This window comes from Chenopodium quinoa, unplaced genomic scaffold (genome assembly GCF_001683475.1).
Source record: "Chenopodium quinoa cultivar QQ74 unplaced genomic scaffold, ASM168347v1, whole genome shotgun sequence".
Classification (NCBI taxonomy): domain Eukaryota; kingdom Viridiplantae; phylum Streptophyta; class Magnoliopsida; order Caryophyllales; family Amaranthaceae; genus Chenopodium; species Chenopodium quinoa.
Genome location: NW_018743942.1, coordinates 215,731 through 237,938, shown reverse-complemented (window position 1 = coordinate 237,938; position 22,208 = coordinate 215,731).

Genomic DNA, 22,208 nt, shown 5'->3' with positions numbered 1-22,208 from the left:
TGTGAGATGCTGTTACTAAAAGTATTTGCAACGAGTTTGTAGAAAAAAATAGTTTGTTACAGTAAGACCTTAAATTTTTCTGTTGAACCTCAAAGGCAAAAATTTTAATACTGTTATCAAATCTTGATGACATTTATAATATGATTAAAGTTTTTGCAACAAAAATGGATTGTTACAAATAATATTCATTTAAAATAACAATAATCGTTGTTGCAAAAAAAAAAATTGCAATTTCATTTAATCATAATGAATTACATTAATAGCATTTCCTGTCCAAACAAATCAAGCAAACGTGAAATAAAAACTTATTTTGTACCCATGACAAAACTATCATTTATAAAAAGTTCTACTTTGATAACTTGTTAACAAAATATAATTATCATACATATACCAGTTAAAAATATGTTTCTTACACAACCCATCAATAATTGGGTAATTGCCCAAAAATTATCACCACATTCTCCCAGAAATATATACCCAAGAGCCATCACCACATTCACCTAAAATTATATACCCCAAAACCATCACTGCATAGTCTGCATTCTCCCAAAATATGTGCCTAAGCCAATATAATATCCATCACCACAATATCCTACAAATATATACAACTATTAAGTGTAACTATAAGAGTTTGTTCGACAAAATATAGTTACACAAATTTTTGTGCTATACTTTGAATTGTTAGCTTCCATCACATAGTTGTCTTCTAATACGACCTTTCACTCGATATTATTGTCATTACCATTAAAACCCATCCTGAAAAAAGGAAAAGAAATAAGTTAGCAAAAAAAAAAAAAAAAAAAAAAAGAAAAAGCAAGGCAACAACAAGAGATAATTAGATAAAGTAAGTCACGATTATCTCAACGTAAACCCTGCAACCAGTAGGAGCTAACTCTTACTATCTGAAACATTTATAAGATACAGTATGAATTTTGTTAATGGAGGATAGGACAAGTGATAATTCAGTAAGATATAACACAATTTACCGGCAAACAAGCATCGTGGTAAAACGACGGCTTGACAACATTTTTTTTAACTCCTTGCCTACTTAATCCAAAGCATGAAGAAACTCTTAAAATTCAACTTGAACTTATAGCACTTGTGTAGGGAATAATTTCAAGCGTTAATCCCCTTGCTTGAACCCCACTGTGATCATACACTAAAGTACGGTGGCGTCCAAAAGAGAAGAAGATAGAGCAAAAGAGTCGCCAACAAGTTTTTTAGGAACTTGTAAGCCGTTCACGAGGTGAAGGTTACACCCCTTAACGATCCAAGAGATCGTCAACTCCATAAGGTCTTGAACCAAATAAGGGTTCGGGGATGAAAGTACAGCTAGCGTTTGACGCTGATCTGGAAAATTACGTGTTTTCTTAAAATCAGATAAAAATTGCCGTACAGGAGGATAAAATCGTATTTTTCCTCAAAAATGCTCTTTGATTTTAATTAAAACTCTCAAGAGTCAACAAAAGTCAATTTATTTATGCTAATTGAATTAGGAATGAAAAGAACCTTCTAGAAGAATCTAGAAGACTAAAACCATTCCTGATTGCATTAGGAATGATAAATCATATTAGGCCCTCTTCTAGATCATTGGGCCGTAAATAAGGCTCAAACCGGGCCCAGTTCAGTAAATTGGCCATAACTTCCTCAATATTCATCGAAATTGGGCTTATAATTTATCGTTGGAAAGGTCTTGTCAAGCCCCATCCAACTACACTACTATTGGACCCATATCATGGACCAACCAAACTGGATTGGCTGTTTTCTTAAAATACGTTTTTAAAAACAAAGAGAAGAGAAAAGAAATTAAAACTATCCGCAACACTAGCTAGACTTTCCACACTTTCACTTCATTCGATTATGATTCGACGCGAAAGGTACTTATCTCCGGGTTTGGTTTTGGGGAGACACAAATGGGTGTCTACAGAAGCCCCCATTTTGACTCAGTTTGGAGAAACGCGAGTTTCAAAAACAAAAGTCAAAGTATCAATAGGGATGGAGAATGATTCAGAACGTTCTGCGATCCTAAATTACTCTTGCAATGCCGATACCTGCAAACTATCGTTCGTTAAACAGATAAAAGAGTTAAGAAATGCGTATCTTGCACCGTCCAGCACACGTCTCTGAAAGTAACCGATTTGCTGCTGCTTTACTGTTTTGATGACCTCCTGCCAAGAGAATGCCATCCCGTTTGAAAACCGCTACACTTGTAACTGCTTCCAATATTGAAAACTGCTTCGCTTGAAATGATCCTCCTCCGCTTTGATAATATTCCACGTCCAAGGGAATACTATAGAAGATTGATTCACTTGAAACAATCCTTTTCCGCTATGATAATACTCCACGTCCAAGGGAATACTATCGAAGATTGCTTCGCTTGAAACAATCCTCATCCGCATTGATAATATTCCACGTCCAAGGGAATACTATCGAAGATAACTTCGCCTGAAATCACCTTCAGTTGCTTTTTGACAATTTTCCACAATCTATGGAACGCCATCTTGCTCTTTGTTTTGACGATCTTCCGCAATCTAGGCAACGCCGTCGATCAATGTTGCTACATCTCGAGCCTTTTCTTGAATCATAGTGACAATATTTCCAATCATAGCAAAAGTCGTTGAAGACCGCCTCATCATGAACCGCTCTTCTCATATCTTGGTGACAACCTCCACAATCTTAGCGAACGCCGTCGAAGACCGCCCATCTCGTGCTATCCTCTCAAATCTTGGGTGACAACCTCCACAATCTTAGCGAATGCCGTCGAAGACCGCCCATCTCGTGCTATCTTCTCAAATATTGGGTGACAACCTCCACAATCTTAGCGAATGCCATCGAAGACCGCCCATCTTGTGCTATCTTCTCAAATCTTTAGTGACAACTTCCACAATCTTAGCGAATGCCGTCGAAGACCGCCCATCTCGTGCTATCTTCTCAAATCTTTGGTGACAACTTCCACAATCTTAGCGAACGCTGTCGAAAATAACTTTACTTGAAGTCATCCTCAGTTGTTGCGATAATATTCCAAAGAAAACTAGCGAAGACCAACGTTTGTCGATCTATAAAGATCGTTTGAATTTTACTTCTGCTAAAACTAGTATGTCGGTGTTTCCGTGATGAGCCAATTCTTAGGCTCTTTAAGCTAAGTGAGACTATCTTTCGTCAGGTCGATTGCTTTTTTGCGGTTGTAATCAAACTGAGTACTTAATCATGTCAAATTGCTTATAGGGGCTAACTGGCGTACCAAGGAACCTGAAATTGCTGTTCTGAGAGGCTTCGAGCTCTGTCGCTGCTGAGACATCTCTGGCGCCAAGAATTGAAGTAGGGTCTTCCCTATTCTGCTGCACGTGTATTTATTTTGACTATAGAACTTTGCTAATCTCTTTAATTATCTTAAGGTTAACTTAAGGCTTAATTCAAGAGATATGTTAGACTCAAAGTGTTTGACACATATGTTAGACTCAAATCAAAGTGATATGACACGACATGACTCAATGTGTACATGACTCGTGTGTGCATTGTAATGTGATCATGAGACTCGAAAATGCAAAAAAGCAAAAAATTTCCGTCATTTTTGTGGAGGGTACCGACTTTCTCCTGAAAAAGAAAGACGCCAAAAAAAGAATCGAAGTTTTGAAATGCATGTTGAATGAGCTTAGTCAAATGTTGTTTGATACTATCTCTCAAGGTGCAAGGATTAACCCATCAAGGCTATCTCAATGGTTGACTCAATGATGAAAGTATTTGGGTAACTTAGGCACGGAGGCTAAGCACTTCATACTTCGTGACGCAATGACAATTATGATTGATGAGTGATGTTGATATGACAAGGCATGCTTCAGCGTTGTGTTAAGATTCCATGACAAAGGGTTCCTAAGGGAAAGTATATTTGGTCATGTATCTGTGATGTGTGTGAAAGTGATTCTAAAGTTAGGCCGCAAGGGTTAAGTGTGTGGAAAGATATTATTGAAAAGAGTAAAATGGTGGTGACTCTTAGGCTAGGTAAGCTAATGATGTAGGGATCAAGCCCCCAAGTCTAGCTCTAAGTAAATAGGGATGAGCATAGGAAATCCCTTGATATGATCATGGTGTGTGAATGTGAATATGAATGCATTTTTATTACGACCGCACCTCGATGTGAGGTTGCCTACGTATCCGTTAGGAATCAGCCCGAACGTAGCTCTAGCCGAGCCTCGCACAAGTATATGTATACCTCAAAAAGGTCTTTTTAAGGGTTGTAATGTGGTTAGGCTAAAGTTTATAGAAGAAAGGGATAAAGGCTCAAGACCCTCGATAATCCCCCAAGGTGTGCAATCTCGCTTTTGAATCTTTATATTTTTATGCTTGAGTTTTTACTCTTTTTTTAGCTCTCTTTTTTTGCTTTAGCATTTTTCTTATTTTTATAAGTGTGGACAATCTCGATCATGCGGTCTATCACTCACTTGGCATTCATGTTTCTCAGGCACGGTACCGAGCAGTCGATAAGAGACGCAATCTGAGACGTATTCTTATCAAAGATATTTTCATATCAAAGACATTGGAACACTTTCCCTTTTGTACACTTTTATTTTTTTTATTTTTTTGCTTATTCTTTTTTGCTATTGCTTTGTATTTATTTTGATCTTTTGAAATCACTCAAGCCTTTTTAGAATTGCATAAGTTATACACCATCCCATCCCAAGGTTAGGTAGATGTAGGTTGAAAAAAGAAAGGTCTATCGTTAGACGAGGCTCAAAGTGGTTTATGAAGAAAGGATTGTAAATTTGAAAGGTGAAAGGTAATATGATGTGGCTACAAGGGGTGCCTCAAATCATTGGTATACCTTGTGCTTAATTCAACATGGTATTTTTTTTGGCAATATAATGAAATGATCATATATAAGGAAATAAATGTTCATTTTTATTAAAAGAAAATAAATAATGATCCTACAAAATAAATCTAAGGAGAATAAAAAGGTGCCTATGCTAGACTTATTGGGGAAAGGGTAAATAAAAAAAATAGAAAAAAGAGGTCACGAAATCTTGTCGTTGAAGCTCGCCTCTTGTGTTGTGTTGTTTCTTTTATCATCACTCGCTCTTCTTGTTAACTGGAGGCATGGGAAGCTTGTTATTATCAATCAAATGTTGGATAGCCTCCTTTAGCTTCCAACAGCTCTCAGTAGCATGACCCCTACCTTGATGGTACTTGCAGTGTTCGTCTGAATTCCAACTAGGAAATCTCTTTTCAGGTGCGGGATCTTGAATAAGTCCAATGGGAGTAATGAGTCCTTTGGCATGGAGTCGATCGAAGGCAGTATCGTAGCTCATCCCAATGGGGGTGAAGTCTTTCCTTAGTTGCTTCTTAGATCCTTGGTTATCCATGGCTAAAATTTCACTGAGATCAAAGGTACTAACATTGTTACTAGAGTGGGCTTTTTCAGAAGAAGAAGGATTGTCGTTCTTCTTTCCTTTCCAGCCACCGTGGTTACTATTGTTAGTAGCTTTTTGCTTTGCGAGGTCATCTTCGATTTCAATTACGATGTCATAAACGGCCTCGAAGGTATTCAGATTGTGTTGATATTTTAAATGCTTCGAATACTTCTCTTGGAGATTCTTGATAAACATCCTCAATAACTCTTTTTCGATGGGGACCTCAAACACCTTAGCGGAAGTTTCCCTCCACTTATTAAAGAAAGAAGTAAAACCTTCATTCTCTTTTTGTCTTAGCATCTTAAGTTGTCTATAGTCGGTTTCAACTTGAATATTGCACTTGTACCTATCAACGAAAGCGTTTACTATCGATTCCCAGGTAGAGGTTTTCTCTTTGTCAAGGGAGAAGAACCATTGTTGGCAAACGGTCTCAAGAGATAGTGGGAACAGAGAGGGGGAAACCTTCTTATCGATACCCTTAATGTTCATAATGGTTTTGAAAGCTCTTAGATGAAAGTAAGGGTTATTTGTTGCCTTGAATTTAGGGATGTCAGTGGCGTTGAACTTATGCGGAAGAAGTTCCTTGTCCAGCGAGACCCCTTGTGAACTAAAGCCCTGAAATTTATAGTCACTACATAGCTTGCTCAAACTTTCTTGCATGAGGGTCATTTGTTGTTGCTTCGCGGGATCATCGATCTTGAGTTTGAGGAGCTTCAGTGTCTCAGTCACGGTAACTAATTGGTTCCTAAGCTCATTGACTTTTTCTTGAGTTGCCATTATCTTTTTAGCCTTCCTCTTTTGATGAATTGGTTTATCAAAAAGTAAGACTTGAACAAAGAGATTATCCTTGATTAATCGCCCTTCTCTCCTCGACCAAGTATTGTGAAAAAGGAATTTTGGGATATTCGTTATTAATTATTTGACTCAAAACTTTATTCAACATGCAATGGATGGAGGAAGTGAAGAAAGATTGGAATAGAATGTGAAGGAAAATGATGTAGATGGAGGGATATGAAGAATTAGGAATAGAACGTACCCCCAACTCAAATGACGGAAAGACCGACTCATGCATGGACCTAAGACATGGTCATGGTGACATATACTCGAAGTGTGTGCTAAGACTAGTGAGTGTAGGTGATATGTTAAGACTCGTGTCATGACCATGTGGCTAGACTATGTGACTAGACTCAATTAATGACTCGACAAGGTGATATTGACAGCGAAATTAACCGAATTAATTAGCAAACTGGTTAATTAGACACTAGGTGATGACTCGACCCATAATCCGAACTGTCGGGAAAACGACAGGGCTGGCGTTGCACTGTGTAGTGTAGCGCCAGACGACAGAACTGTCGCCAGGCGCCACACTCCACAGAGTGGCGCTACAGTCTAGACTTTGGCGCCAATGCTAGAGCTTCAATCCGAGACTGTTTTCGGTATTATTATTCAACAGGGGCATGCCTAAGGTCGTACTAGGTCAATTCTGATTGAGATATTAGACTTTATTGACTCAAATTAATTAACTAATTAATTAATTAGGCAAAGTTCTTTAAGTCATTAACTTATTTAATCTTAACAAAATTCAAACAAACGGTTAAGAGAACATATATATGCACAACAAATAATGCACAATTAGTCAAGTAGGCACAATATGATGCAATGAGTTTGCAACCTAACCATGGCTCTAGTTCTCTAAAGTTCGGGATATGGTTTAGTCACTAGAGGGTCCATGGTTAATTGTCCATATGCACCGCACGGAAGCCTAACCGTGAAGGGTTGGCGCGAGTGGATGAGACACCGCGAGTTTTAGAAAAACTCGCTCAGAGCGTTCAATCAAGTAGATGGAGCATGAATTCCCTGAGGGTTATATCAATATGTTGAACACTTATGGGTTTCAGAAAAGTGAGAAAAACTCAATCAAGAAGTAGGATCGAGCAAACAATACGAAAAACTGGTCGAAATTAGAACGCATATTTCTGGCTCGGTATTGGAGGAATTTGGCGCCAGCAAACAGAGCTTGGCGCCAAGTTACAGTTAAAACTCTGGCGCCAATGCTCTGGCCTCTGGCGCTAATTCCTACATGCCTCAGCAGCTTTCTGTGCTCGATAAAATTTTCCAGTTTCGCGCAGTGTTATTTCGGTCCTAGTTGTGAAAGATATTTCTCAAATTTCCTACGTGTAAAATCCTATGTTTTTAACTCATTACGGATGGTCTTTCTAATGAGATATTTTTTATGCATATGACAATAATGTTAATCAAACTTACGCACGTGAAATACTTAGAACGTTTCGAGTCTCATCCACCCATTCTAAATCATTTCCGAAACAAATTCAGGAATTAAAATAGAAATCCTCCCCGGTGGAGTCACCAAAAATTGTAGGGAATAATTTCAAGCGTTAATCCCCTTGCTTGAACCCCACTGTATCATACACTAAAGTACGGTGGCATCCAAAAGGGAAGAAGATAGAGCAAAAGAGTCGCCAACAAGTTTTTTAGGAACTTGTAAACTGTTCACGAGGTGAAGGTTACACCCCTTAACGATCCAAGAGATCGTCAACTCCATAAGGTCTTGAACCAAATAAGGGTTCGGGGATGAAGGTATAAATCCAACCTAAAAGAGATTGAACTGCCCTAATAATAGGCCTCTACTTTATTTTGATCGTATTCATGTGCGCTTTCTGACTAACATACAATCAATAAGATTAACCCTAAACCTGTTTATCTATGTTGGTTGAATTTAATGCACAAATAAATCTATTATTGGAGATCACTTGAATTATAATCAAATTAACCCTAACAAGATTATTAATTATCTTATTAAGCGTGATTACAAGTACTAATTCCCTTTAAACATGCATAAAAGGCGTGATCAAGCAATAACAATGAATATTAAGCAACATAATAAATAGAATAATAAAAATAATAAAAATAATAATCATAATCATAATAATCATGATAATCATGAATAACAATTAAAATAATAATCATCACAATAACAATTATAATAAATATTATAATCATAAAATCATAAAATTATAACAATAATCATATTAATCATAATAATAATCATGTTAAAGCATAGCAAGATCCTAGGCATGATACTAACAAGATTAATAACAAACCCTAGCATGTCACTAAGCAATAAAAATCAAAGCTTTAACCCTAACATGATACTAACAATCATAAATATTAGGAAGAACATAAAAGGCATCATACTTTCAATCATACTTGATATTAAAATTACCCTAGACATGATACTAGGAATATAATAACAATCTAAGCATGAACTCTCTATCATAACATCAATAAAAACCATTAAAGTACTTACTTTGATACCTTTTACCTCTTTCTAATAACAAAATACACACGTTAGTAACTTCAAGGAAAATAATAAACAAACAATTAAATTAAATAATTGAAATAGAGATTTGGGACCAAACCCTCATAAATTAAACCTTTCACGTCTAGGGCGAAGGCAATTCGAATATGGCTCGGTGTATCTAGATCTAATGAATGCGGAATTTTTTATTTGAGAAAAGCTAGTTGAGAAAGAGAGAGAGAGTAATCAAGAGAATCTTGATGAGAGTTGATGTAAGAGAGAATGAGAATTGAAGAGAATTGATGAAATCTGGTTATCAAAAACGGAGTTTTTAATACGTTATTTATAGAGAAATCAGCCAGAAAGATAAAATATCCAAAACAGAGTCTGGCGCACACAAAACTGAACCAGAGCCAGGCGCCAACATCAGCGCTAGGCGCCAAGGCTAGTGCCAGGCGCCAAGCGCTACAGCTGGAGTTTGGCGCTGATCTGGAAAATTACGCGCTTTCTTAAAATTAGATAAAAATTGTCGTACAGGAGGATAAAATCGTATTTTTCCACAAAAATGCTATTTGATTTTAATTAAAACTCTGAAAAGTCAACAAAAGTCAATTTATCAATGCTAATTGAATTAGGAATGAAAAGAACCTTCTAGAAGAACTAGAAGACTAAAACCATTCCTAATTGCATTAGGAATGATAAATCATATTAGGCCATCCTCTAGATCATTGGGCCGTATATAAGGCTCAAACCAGGCCCAATTCAGTAAATTGGCCATAACTTCTTCAATATTCATCGGAATTGGGCTTATAATATATCGTTGGAAAGGTCTTGTCATGCCCTATCCAACTACACTACTATTGGACCCATATCGTGGACCAACCAAACTGGATTGACTGTTTTCTTAAAATAAGTTTTCAAAAACAAAGAGAAGAGAAAAGAAATTAAAACTATCCGCAACACTAGCTAGACTTTCCACACTTTCACTTCATTCGATTATGATTCGACACGAAAGGTACTCATCACCAGGTTTGGTTTTGGGGAGACACAAATGGGTGTCTACAACTTGCTTCTGACTTTATTTATAATTTTTCATCAGTTAGCAGCATTAATCAATGATAATGTACAAGCAAAGATGGGCTAATTTATGATGGTTCACAGTGCACAAAAGTGTGCAGCTTATAGGGGCAAAATCAGGAGGGATAAATTAATTAGTTGTACAAGCAAAGAACATAACATGCTCACAGGTGTTAAAATTCATATATATGTGAGGAAAGTCGAATCAGAAAGTATCATACCTATTCATGTTGCTGTTTATCATTTGCATGAATCGCTTCTCCATTTCTGCCATAATACGCTTCTGTTCTTCTTTGTATTCATCCATAAACTTCTTACTCGCCTCAATCTCAGTTTGTAAATGAGTTATCTGGTCTTGTTGTTTAAGAATTATCATTTGTTGTTCTTCTTGAAGTCTTGCTTTAGTTGAACCTCTATACCCATTACCTTTGCCTCGAATATACCCAAATTTTGCCCCAAGTACCTGAATCGACATTTATTCCTGTGTTTGGGGGCGTATTTGATCTCCTTCAGGTTCTTTATCTTTATCTTGCACGAGTTGATGGAGTTGTGCCTACAAAAATAATGAAGTAATTCATACACAAGTAGTATCGCTGTCCTTTGAACAATACACAAGGTTTTTAAAGGATTTTCTCACATGTATTAGTCCATCGTAAAACACCTCCATCATCTGTTGTTGTGTGTTGGATTAGCCAAGCTACATCAGCAGGAGGTAAAACCCCATCGTTCTTCTTAGTCTAAACATTTGTAAGATGTGTTAACGTCATTATAAAAAATATTTCACAATAGGTACACGTTGCAATCTTACCAGGATATATACTCTGTCTCGGGGACAGGTAAGTTCCCTGTTGAGTGTTTGATCCATTTATCAGACCTTTGATTCTTACTGTTTTGTATGCTTCTTTTATAGATTTAAGATATAAGATCATCAATAGTATTAATTTGAAGGTATGACAACATAAGCATGATTATTTATATAAATAGGAAGAGAGTGTTTACCTTAAACATATCAAAATTAAATGTCACACAGGATGCTATCCAGCTTGAAAGTGGAAAACCAGTGGGAGGATTTTCAAGTCTCTCCTCATGCGTATCTCCACATTTCTTGTAATAAGCATGCAAACGAGCTTTCCAAAATCGATATAAGTGTTGCATTGTGTAAGGAGGGTGATCCCATCGTAAGGGGGTCCTTCCTTAGATGCCCATGGCCATTTAACAGCCTAGGACTTTACACTTGTTAGGGTGTATTAGAATTTGAATTCCTGACTGTTTGGGAGACCTTCAATTAGAAATGATACTCTCATCACGCTTTTTTGTAAGAAACAAGTAGGAGTCGCCAATGAGTTTTAGGAAAACTCATAAACCTCTTCATGCCTTTCTTCCATGTGGAGTTCATGGAATAATTAGCACAAATCATAAGTTTACCCATGCCCAAATTGGTCTACATAAACCAGAAATGAGTTCGGGAGCGAGGGTACTAAGATAATGTTCCCTTTAGAGGGGAACCGCTATCTTAGCCCTAGTACGACCTCTACTAGCTCTTACTTTTTCACAATTTCATTACCAAACAATATATGAAACGTGTTACCTAAAGACTAATTTAGTTGATTTTATTTACAAGCATTAATCACGTAGGAATTACATTACAAAAGTCGTTATTCTTTGTTTAATCAATATTCGTGAAAAGAACAAAATAAACAATATTCGCCTTATCATAAGTGATATTAATTATCAAATTCTAGTCTTGATTAACGAAATAATACTATGTGAATTAATTAATAAAAAGTTTGTTTAAAGTGATCAAACAACACTATTTATTCAATTAAAGTTATTTAAACAATAGAGGAAAAGTGATTTATCTAAGTGCTCAGAAAACTAACCGTTCTTCTTTTATGTTAAATCTCCGCTTAATGTGTTTATGGACTTTCTTTCTTCTTCGTACCTTCAAGAGCTAATGGATGGATTAGGGTTGAAGAGTAGTTAGGAAGAAAGAGGGAAAAGTAGTATGCTAGTAAGAGAAGTAGAGAGATTAGGGTTTTGAGAACAATAGGGTTTTTAATTCTGATTTTTCCGGTCCTCGTAATGTTGAACGAAGACCCCTATTTATAGGCGTAGGGATCTAGGTTTAGGGTTTTAGAGTCACGCCGTCAGGTGGCGCACCCAAAATTCCGAGTCGCGCGCAACTAATTAAGTTGCGCTGGTTTGTGGTTTGCCTTATACAAAAGAGCGTTTTTAAAACTTCCATAACTTTTGATTCCAGAGTCGGATTAAGGCATGTGAGATATCATTGGAAATCTCTGAATGTCTACTTTCCAATTCCATTAAAATTATGTTAAAATATGTTATGTATCAAAAGTTATGGCCGTTATAGTGCAAGGGTGTCGGTTTTAGGGCCCGGTTTAGTGTTTTGATCATAACGTCTTCGTTTTGGCTCGGAATTGGGCTTATAATATACCGTTGGAAAGCTATTTGAAAAGTATATTCATCTGCATAGGCCTTGCATGGGAATTTTATGGTTTTTTTACCTGTTTGGCTTGGTTTTTCAACAATGTAGGTTCTATTGGATCCAATCATTGCATTTGACGCATTTGGGTCCGTTATTAATCAAGTTTAAACATGTATGAACATGTTTTAGGCCTAATTAGTAATCAGACAAGGATCTATAATAACTTGTTCTCAAATATGGTTTTTAACTTACTTCATAATGCTTTTCGTAGTCCATAAACACTTCAACTTTGATCTAACATGAAGAACGGATTTTTATAACATCATCGCACTTCCTTTCGGGACAAGAGGCCAAAAGTAGGTGTCTACACATTGCATCAGTTACAAAAGCTTGAAGTTGAGGTAGCTGGGTAGAGGAGTCTTTAATGTTGAAAAGATGGAGAGATATGAAAAAATTAGAAATAGAATATACCCCAAACTCAATTGATGGAAAAAACCGACTCATGCATGAACCTAAGTGTATACACCTAAAAATGTCTCCCCAAAACCAAACCCGATGATGAACAGCCTTTCACCGCCACTATTGGCCGGGTTCAGTATTTAATCCTGTAGACACCCATTTGTGTCTCCCCAAAACCAAACCCGGTGATGAGTACCTTTCACGTCGAATCATAATCGAATGAAACGAAAGTGTGGAAAAGTCTAGTGTTACGGAAAGTTTTTATTTTCTTTTCTCTTCTTTCTGTTTTCGAAAACCCACTCTATTTTATGAAAACGTCCATTACAGTTTAGTTTGGACCATGATAAGGGTCCAATAATGGTGTAGTTGGATGGGGCCAAACGATATATTATCTCAATAGCGATAATATATTATAAGCCCAATTCCGATGAATAATGAGGAAGTTATGGCCAAAATACTAAACTGGGCCCAAACAGGATTTTACCTACGACCCAATGATCATGAGGAGGGTTCAAAGGTTTAATCCTATTCCTAAACTAATTAGGATTGATTAGAATCTTCTATAAGTTTCTAAAATATCTTAATTATCCTTTTTTGAAAAGATAAGATTAAGGAATTTGATTTAAATAAAAACTTTCATTTTTTATAAAACTTTCCTTTTTTAAAGTCCTAATTCTATTCGGAATTAAACATGTTCAAAGACAGTCAGATATTATTTTATTGCCTCATATTTTTTTATCCAAATTTTATATGGTTGGATATATCTTTAAATTATCTTTCCAATGATATATTATAATAATAATTCCGAGCTATAACGGAAAAGATATGAATAAGATATCAAACTCTATCCAAAACTGACACCGTCTCACTATTTCGTTCATATCTTTTATTCTACAACATATTTTAATCTGATTCTAATTGGGTTAGAAATTAGACTTCAAGATCTTTCCAACGACATATTATATGCCTTATTTGGACTTCTAGATCAAAAGATATGATAAAAACAAAATCCGCAAAAACTGCTGTCTACGAGTTTTATTTCGATTCGAATTTGGATTCTTTTCTTAATTCTTCGACCCTCTTTTTTCTTATAAATAGAGGTCATATTTCCCCTTTTTCAATCACCTTTATTGCATGTTTAAAGGGAATTTGGTACTTGTAATCACGCTTAATAAAATTATTAGTAATCTTGTTTAGGGTTAATTGTGATTATAATTCAAGTGATCGCCAATAATAGATTTGTATGTGCATTAATATTCAACCAACATAGATTAAACAGGTTTAGGGTTAATCCTATTGATTGCATGTTAATCAGAAAGCGCACATGAATACGAGCAGAATCAAGTAGAGGCCTATTATTAGGGCAGGTTCAATCTCTTTTAGGTTGGATTTGTACCTTCATCCCCGAACCCTTATTTGGTTCATGACCTTATGGAGTTGACGATCTCTTGGATCATTAAGGGGTGTAACCTTCACCTCGTGAAAGGTTTACAAGTTCCTTAAAAACTTGTTGGCGACTCTTTTGCTCTATCTTCTTCCCTTTTGGACGCCACCGTACTTTAGTGTATGATCACAGTGGGGTTCAAGCTAGTGGGATTTTAAAGGCTTGAAACTATTCCCTACAAATCCCGAGAGTGCTTAAAATATAGTATTTAATTAAATTTAATTTTGGAATAGTCCATGGGCCAGTCTTGATGTTTGGTAAAAGCATAGTTGTAATTTCAGCCCGAACTTATTATTGAATTTTAGCCCAAACCTTTTTTATTATTTTATTATTTTGGCCCACTTTTTATTTATTTTAGCCCAAATAATAATAAAATCAGAAAATGGCCCGAAATTATCAATCGGCACTTAAAATGCTGAACGAAATTAGGGTTTAAAATGAATTTAGACAGAAAACGGACTGAAATCTCTCGCGTCACGGCAACAGTCCACCGTGTCACGGGAAACTTTCCCGTCTGACGGTGGGGTTTCCCGTGACACGGGACATTTGCTGTGACACGGAGATTTCCGTGTCCTTTCCGCGTAAACCCTTAACGAGTTTTCTCCTCCCGTTCACTAAATATTTCCCGCGTCACGCAAATTTGTACCGTGTCACGGGAAAGTTTCCCGTCTGACGGTAGAATATCCCATGTCACGGTACACTTTGCCGTGTCGCGAGATAATTTTTTAGGGTTTTATCATTTTAGGGTTCCGTGTGTTCCCTCAGCACATTTTCTCTATAAAAACCCCCTCATTTCTGATGTACGGGGCATCATTTAATTCTCTAGTTTTTTCTCTCTTCTATGATTTAGCATAAACACTACCCTACCCTTCTTATTTCAAAATTCCTTCTTCAAGTACTCCAGGGAGTCCATACTTTACTCGTGGTTCTGTCCTTAAGCCAAGGCGTGAAAGGTAGAATTGTTTGAGGGTTTGGCCCCAAATTAACTCTACTTTATTTAGTTTTATTTAATTATTGCATTATTATTATTTCCTTGAAGTTACTAACTCGTTTATTATTTTGTAGTTGCAAACAAACAGAATCAAAGTAAGAATTATGTTCCTTTTATTTCAATTATTTTTCTAACGATTTTATATTGTTGGAATTATTGTTAAATTGCTTCCAATATTAATGTTAATTCAATTATCATTTATTGATCACCATATTGCATGTTAAAGGGAATATTTAATTGAAAATCACGCCGATTAAGATAATTTGGACAACCGGTTTAGGTTTCTTTTTAATCTTGTTATTAATTCAAGTGATCACAAATATTTTAGAATTATGTGTTGCATTAATATTCAACCAATTTAGCTAAATAATAGTTTGGAGAAAATTTAATATTTTGTTTGTATGCCTTTGAGATGCAGGAATCATTTTTCATCATAAGAATCGAGTAGAGGCCAATACGGGCGAATGTGACTCCATGACTCATTTCGTACCATCATCCCCGATCCTCCTTTCATGGTTCCGAACCATATGGAGTTAGTAATTTCATGGATTATATATGAATGGGGTGTAACCTTCACGGGTCAATCGTTGTTGCCTTCGTTGTCCCTTATTCGTGGTTGCCTTTTATGATCCGTGAACGGTTTACAAGTTCCTTAAAAACTTGTTGGCGGCTCCCTACTTTATTTGTCCCTAATCGTATATGTCAATTCCCACTTACTATGAGTGTCAAGCATATTCACAACATGCTTTTACGTAGGCGCACTTCAAACGACGCCTACACTAAGACATGGTTATGGTGACATATACACAAAGTGTGTGCTACAACTAGTGAGTGCAGGTGACATGTTAAGACTTGTGTCATGACCATGTGGCTAGACTATGTGACTAGACTCAAGAAAAGACTAAGTTAAGACTTCTTGTATATGCATTAAACTGGACATGCTGTGGTATTAGAATATCATCTACAGGTGGTGAGGGAGGTAGCGAAGGAAAAAAATGGCAGAGAGGTTATGGCTGAATCTTGATTCATTATACATGAAAAAATTGGTGTCCAATCGACTTTTATTGAAGAGCAAACTACATGACCTCAAACTTGAAGAAGGTAAATCCTTGAAATCTCATCTTGATGAGTTTGATTCTATAGTTATGGACTTGTATAATATAGATGTTACTTTTTTTTTTGAACGGATATAGATGTTACTTTAGATGATGAGGATTTAGCTATACGTTTGTTGGTGTTCATTGCCTCCCGATTATAAGCATTTTAGAGAGGCGGTTTTGTATGGTAGAGATGAACTGTCACTTGAGGATGTTAGGAGTGCGTTGTTGCAAAGGGAGTTAATTGAAAATCAATTATCTAGAAATGATGACCTTGTTCATGGTTATGAATGTCTTGTTGTGAGAGGTAGACCAAAGGAGAGGAACAATTTCGATGCTAAATCTAGTACTTCTAAGTCTAGATCAAAATCTAAGCTTAAGATCAAATGTTTTTTGTCATGCTTGCCTTAAGACGATTCGGCTGCAGTGGCTCATAGTGATAGCGATGATTCAATTCTACTTGTGGTTGAATCAAATTCAAGGTCCAATGACAAATGTATACATGATTTGGGGTGTCTTATCATATCATTCCTAATCGACATTGGTTCTCTGCTTATAATAGTGTTCAAGGTGGAGTTGTACTAATGGGCAATAGTGCGACTTGCAAGGTTGCAAATATTGGGGCGATTAGGATCAAGATGTTTGATGGAATGGTCCGCATTCTCTAAAATGTGCGCCATGTTCTAGATATGACTAATAACTTAATTTATTGGGCACTTTGGATAGTGTTGACACCTACTTTTAGCCTCTTTTCCCGACAGGAAGTGCGATGATATTACAAAATACCGTTCTTCATGCTAGATCAAAGTTGAAGTGTTTATGGACTATGAAATGCATTATGAAGTAAGTTAAACCCCATATTTGAGACCAATTTATCTTAGATCCTTTTTAAATTAATAATTAGGCCTAAAACATGCTCATACATGTTTAAACTTGATTAATAATGGACCCAAATGCGTCAAATGCAATGATTGGATCCAATGGATCTTATATTGTTGAAAAACGAGCCAAAAAGATAAATCAACTATCAATTTCCTTGAAAGGCTTGTACAAATGGATAGCCCTTTAAAAGATATTTTCAACGATATATTATAAGCCCAATTCTGAGCTAAAACGAAGAAGTTATGATCAAAACATTGACACCCTTGCACTCCAACAGCCATATCTTTTGATCCATAACATATTTTAACCTTATTTTAATGGCATTGGAAATTAGACATTCAGGGATTTCTAATGATATCTTACACGCCTTAATAAGACTTTGCAAGCAAAAGTTATGGAAGTTTTAAAAACGCGTTTTCGTATAAGGCAAACCGCATCCAACGCAACTCAGTGAGTTGCGCTCACCTAAACCTAGATTCCTACGCCTATAAATAATGGTGTTCGTTCAACCCTAAAGGGCCTAAAGGGGACCGAAAATCAGAATTTTAACCCTAGAATGCTCAAAACTCTAATTTCTCAAGTTCTCTTACTATCATACTACTTTTTTTCTCTCTTCCCAAATAATTTCTAACCCTAATTGAATCCATTGAAGTCCTTGGAGGTATAAAGAAGAAAGAAAGTCAATAAATGCATTAAATGGAGATATAAGCATACAAAGAAGAACGTTAGTTTCCTGAGCACTTAGATAAATCACTTTTCTTTTCTTGTTTAAATAACTTTAATTAATTAATTAATTAGAGTAGTAGTTTGATCACTTAAAAAAACTTTTATTTAATTAATTCACATAGTATTCTTTTGTTAATCAAGACTATAATTTGATAATTAATTGTTGTTTTAGCACTTAAAACAAGGCGAATATTGTTTATTTTTGTTCTTTTCACGAATATTGATTAAATAAGAATAACGACTTGCAATGTAATTCCTTCATGATTGATGCTTGTAAATAAAATCAATTAACTTAGTTTTTAGGTATCACGTTGCATGTATTGTTTGGTGATGAAATTGTGAAAAAGGAAGAGCTAGTAGAGGCCGTACTAGGGCTAAAATAGCGTTTCCCCCAAAAGGGAACGTTATTTCAGTACCCTTGCTCCCGAACTCATTTATGGTACACGTAGACCAATTTGGGCATGGGTAAACTTATGATTCGTGCTAAATATCCCTTGAAAATCTACTTGGGAGAAAGGCATGAACGAGGTTTATGGGTTTTTCTAAAACTCATTGGCGACTCCTACTTGTTTCTTACAAAAAAGCATGATGATAGGATCCATTCTAATTCAAGGTCCCCTAAATAGTCAAGAGTTCAAATCCTAATACACCCTAACAAGTGTAAAGTCATAGGCTTTTAAAGGGCCATGGGAATTTAAGGAGAAGGATCCCTTACGATGGGCACACCCTCCTTACAGTGGCGACTCCACCGGGGACTTAGAGGTTACAAGATTAGCTCTTAGTTATGGTTAAAGTTTTCCAACACTAGGTAACCTATAGGTTTTAACGAGAACTAACTTGGATAATCTCTAGTTAGAGAGCGAGACCTGAACGCATAATATCTTCATTTTTCACAAAATTAAAAGCCAAACAAGCAACATTGCATCATGCATAATCATAGCACACTTTAACCATTGGGGATTGCTCATTGACTAGGGGTCGCCAACACTAGGCTTCTATCCCGAAATCAATTACAATCATCCCACCCATATCGCCAACAAATGTTGGGAGAACTATGTCATGGGTTAACACGTTGAGTGATTGATTCGTGCATAGTTTCTTAAGATATGGTACCTTTGGACACCTAAGCCTTGACCTTAGAATAACATTGCATGCTTCGACGGTTCCTTTTATGGGCTTATGTGACTATATGAATATGTGTTAAATTATATGTTTTATGTCTAATCTAATTAATTCCAATTTGTTACCTAGAGATATTAAAAAGTTTGTAAAAATATTGTGGTTCGACAAAAAAAACCTTTTATCGTTCTTTTTGAGTTTTCGTGAAATATAAATAAATTCAAACCTACCAGGTGGTGCGCACAACTATTAAAGTTGCGCGCACCCTCCAAGCGCAAGTCCAGAAGTTGCGCGCGGCTCTTCCGCGCAACTCTGTGACTTGCGCACGCCCATTGTTCAATGTTGACTTTGACTCGTTACGAGCAATGTTATACGTAGAAAACGATATTACCGCTTCAAGGTTAATCGTTAAGTTACTTAAGTAGGTGCTAAAAATATCTCTTTGGCTAATGTAGACACCTACTTTTTGTATCCTGTTCCGACAGGAAGTGCAATGATGATAAAGAAAACCTTCTTCGTGATGGATCAATGTGAAGAATACTTATGGATAACTAATTGAATCACAGGAACACAAAAATGACTAGTTCTAACCCAAAAACAAATGCATTAAGGTCCGATCAACTAAGCCCGAGCTTAAAACCTAAAAATGACAGATTTAGAGGTGCCTAGGTTAGAAATCAATGTTGCCGCAAAGAAATCCGCGCGTATCTCAATGAGTCGCGCTGGTCTGGCGCACGCAACTCACAAGGTTGCGCACATTGCCCAGCGCAACTGCTAGTGATGCGCTTGCGGAAGATTAAGAATTTCATAAAAAAAATGAAATCGAATCTTACCATGATACCGCGTACAAAACTTTCAGTTGCGCTTCCCATAGCTGTGCAACCTATATACTTGCGCTGGAATGTCGCGCGCAACCCATTCAGATGCGCGCGACACCTGCTGCGGCAGAATGTTCAAATCCCTAAACGTATCCATTCCCGATAAATAGGGGCTTAATATGAGGCTCAAAGAGACAAAATTAAACCTAAATCTCTGATAGAAACTTTGTGAACTACCAAACCCTCTTGTCCCAAACACCCACCCTCTTTAATTCTTGTTGCTATGGTGGAGGTTCCCGAACAAGAAGGAGTCCATAACTGTTCTAAAAAAAAGATCTAGCAAAGAGAAGTGGTAAATTCCCGAGCACTTAGATCAATCACTTTATTTTTCTTGTTTAAAATAAGTTTAATTAATTAATTAGTGTTGTTTGATCACTTTAAACGAACTTTTAATTAATTAATTTCATGTAATATATATCTTGTGTTAAATAAAGAATAGAATTAAATAATTAATTGTTGATTGATCACTTAAACCAAGGCGAATCTCGTTTATTTTTGTTCATTTCACGAATATTGATTAAATAAGAATAACGACTTTTTCAATGTAATTCCTACGTGATTGACGTGTGAAAATAAAATAAACTAACTTAGTTTTAGGTATCACATTGCATATATTGTTTGGTGAAGAAATTGTAAAAAAGAAAGAGCTAGTAGAGGCCTTACTAGGGATAAGATAGCGATTCCCCCTAAAAGGGAACGTTAATTTAGTATCCTCGCTCCCGAAGTCATTTTTGGTTTATGTAGACCAATTTGGGCATGGATAATTTTGCGATTGGTGTTAAATAACCCTTGAACTCTACTTGGGAGAAAGGCATGAACAAGGTTTATGAGTTTTCCTAATACTCATTGGCGACTCCTACTTGTTTCTTATAAAAAATCATGATGATAGGATCTATTCTAATTCAAGGTCACCCAAACAGTCAGGAATTCAAATCCTAATACACCATAACAAGTGTAAAGTCCTAGACTTTTAAAGGGCCATGAGCATTTAAGGAGAAGGATCCCTTAAGATGGGAACACCCTCCTTATAGTGGTGATTCCATTAGGGACTTAGAGGTTACAAGATTAATTTTTAGTTATGGTCCAAGGTTTCCAACACTAGGTTGCCTATGGGTTAAACGAGAGTTAACTTGGATAATCTCTAGTTAACTTGGATAATCTCTAGCTAGAGAGCGAGACTTGAACGTTTAATATCTTCTCTTTTCACAAAAGTAAAAACCAAACAAGAAAAATTGCATCATGCATAATCATAGCACATTGTAACCTTTAGGGATTGGCTCATTGACTAGGGGTTTCCAACATGTACACTAGGCTTCTATCCCGAAATCAATAACAATCATCCCACCCATATTGCCAACAAAATGTTGGGAGGGCTATGTCATGAGTCAACACGTTGAGTAACTGATTTGTGCATCGTTCCTTAAAAATATGGTACCTTTGGCACCCAAGCTTACGACTTTAGAAATGCATTATGTGAACCTTGGCTTATTGTATGCTTATGTGATTACATGACTATGTGTGACTGTAGACACCTAAAAATGTCTCCCCAAAACCAAACCCGATGATGAACAACCTTTCACCGCCATTATTGGTCGGGTTGAGTATTTAATCTTTGGAGTACTTAGATCCATATATACATTTCATAAACAAACCAATTCATAGCCCATTTCCCCAAACCGTCACTTAATTTCCTCTTTTCGTGCCTTTAAACCCAAAATAATTTATTTCGTGTCCTTTAAAATCATTCATTTCGTGTCCTTTTTATAAAAACGTTTATTCCAGTTTATTTTGGTCCATAATCTGGGTCCAATGATTTAATAGTTACATGGGGATTTAAAAGAGCTTTCCAACGATATATTATAAGCCCAAATCCGAGATATAACGAATAAGTTATGGCCAAAATATTAAACTGAGCCCAAACCGAACCTAAGCCCACCTTACCTACGACCCAATGATCATGTGGAGGGTCCAAATAATTTAATCCAATTCCTAAACCAATTAGGATTAATTTTCTAAAAGATCCTGATTAACCTTTTTGAAAAGATAAGATTAAAGAGTTTGAAATTGAATAAAACTTTGGAAAAATTAGAAAAATTAATCCCAACTTTCGGTTGGAATAATCCCAACTTTCATTTATACTGGAATAATCCCAACTTTTGGGAGCTTTATTTTTCTTCAATCCCACTTGACTGGAAACCGGCTACTTAAGTCAACATGACCCCTTGAAGTCAATATAGCCCCTTTGTTTACTGAATTCTCTCATTTCCCTCCCAAAATTAGAGCTGACGTGGCAATCTCAACCACTCCCCTGCTTCTCCATTAAACGCGCCATTAATCTTCTGAAAAGAGAGTTAAAATTCGTACT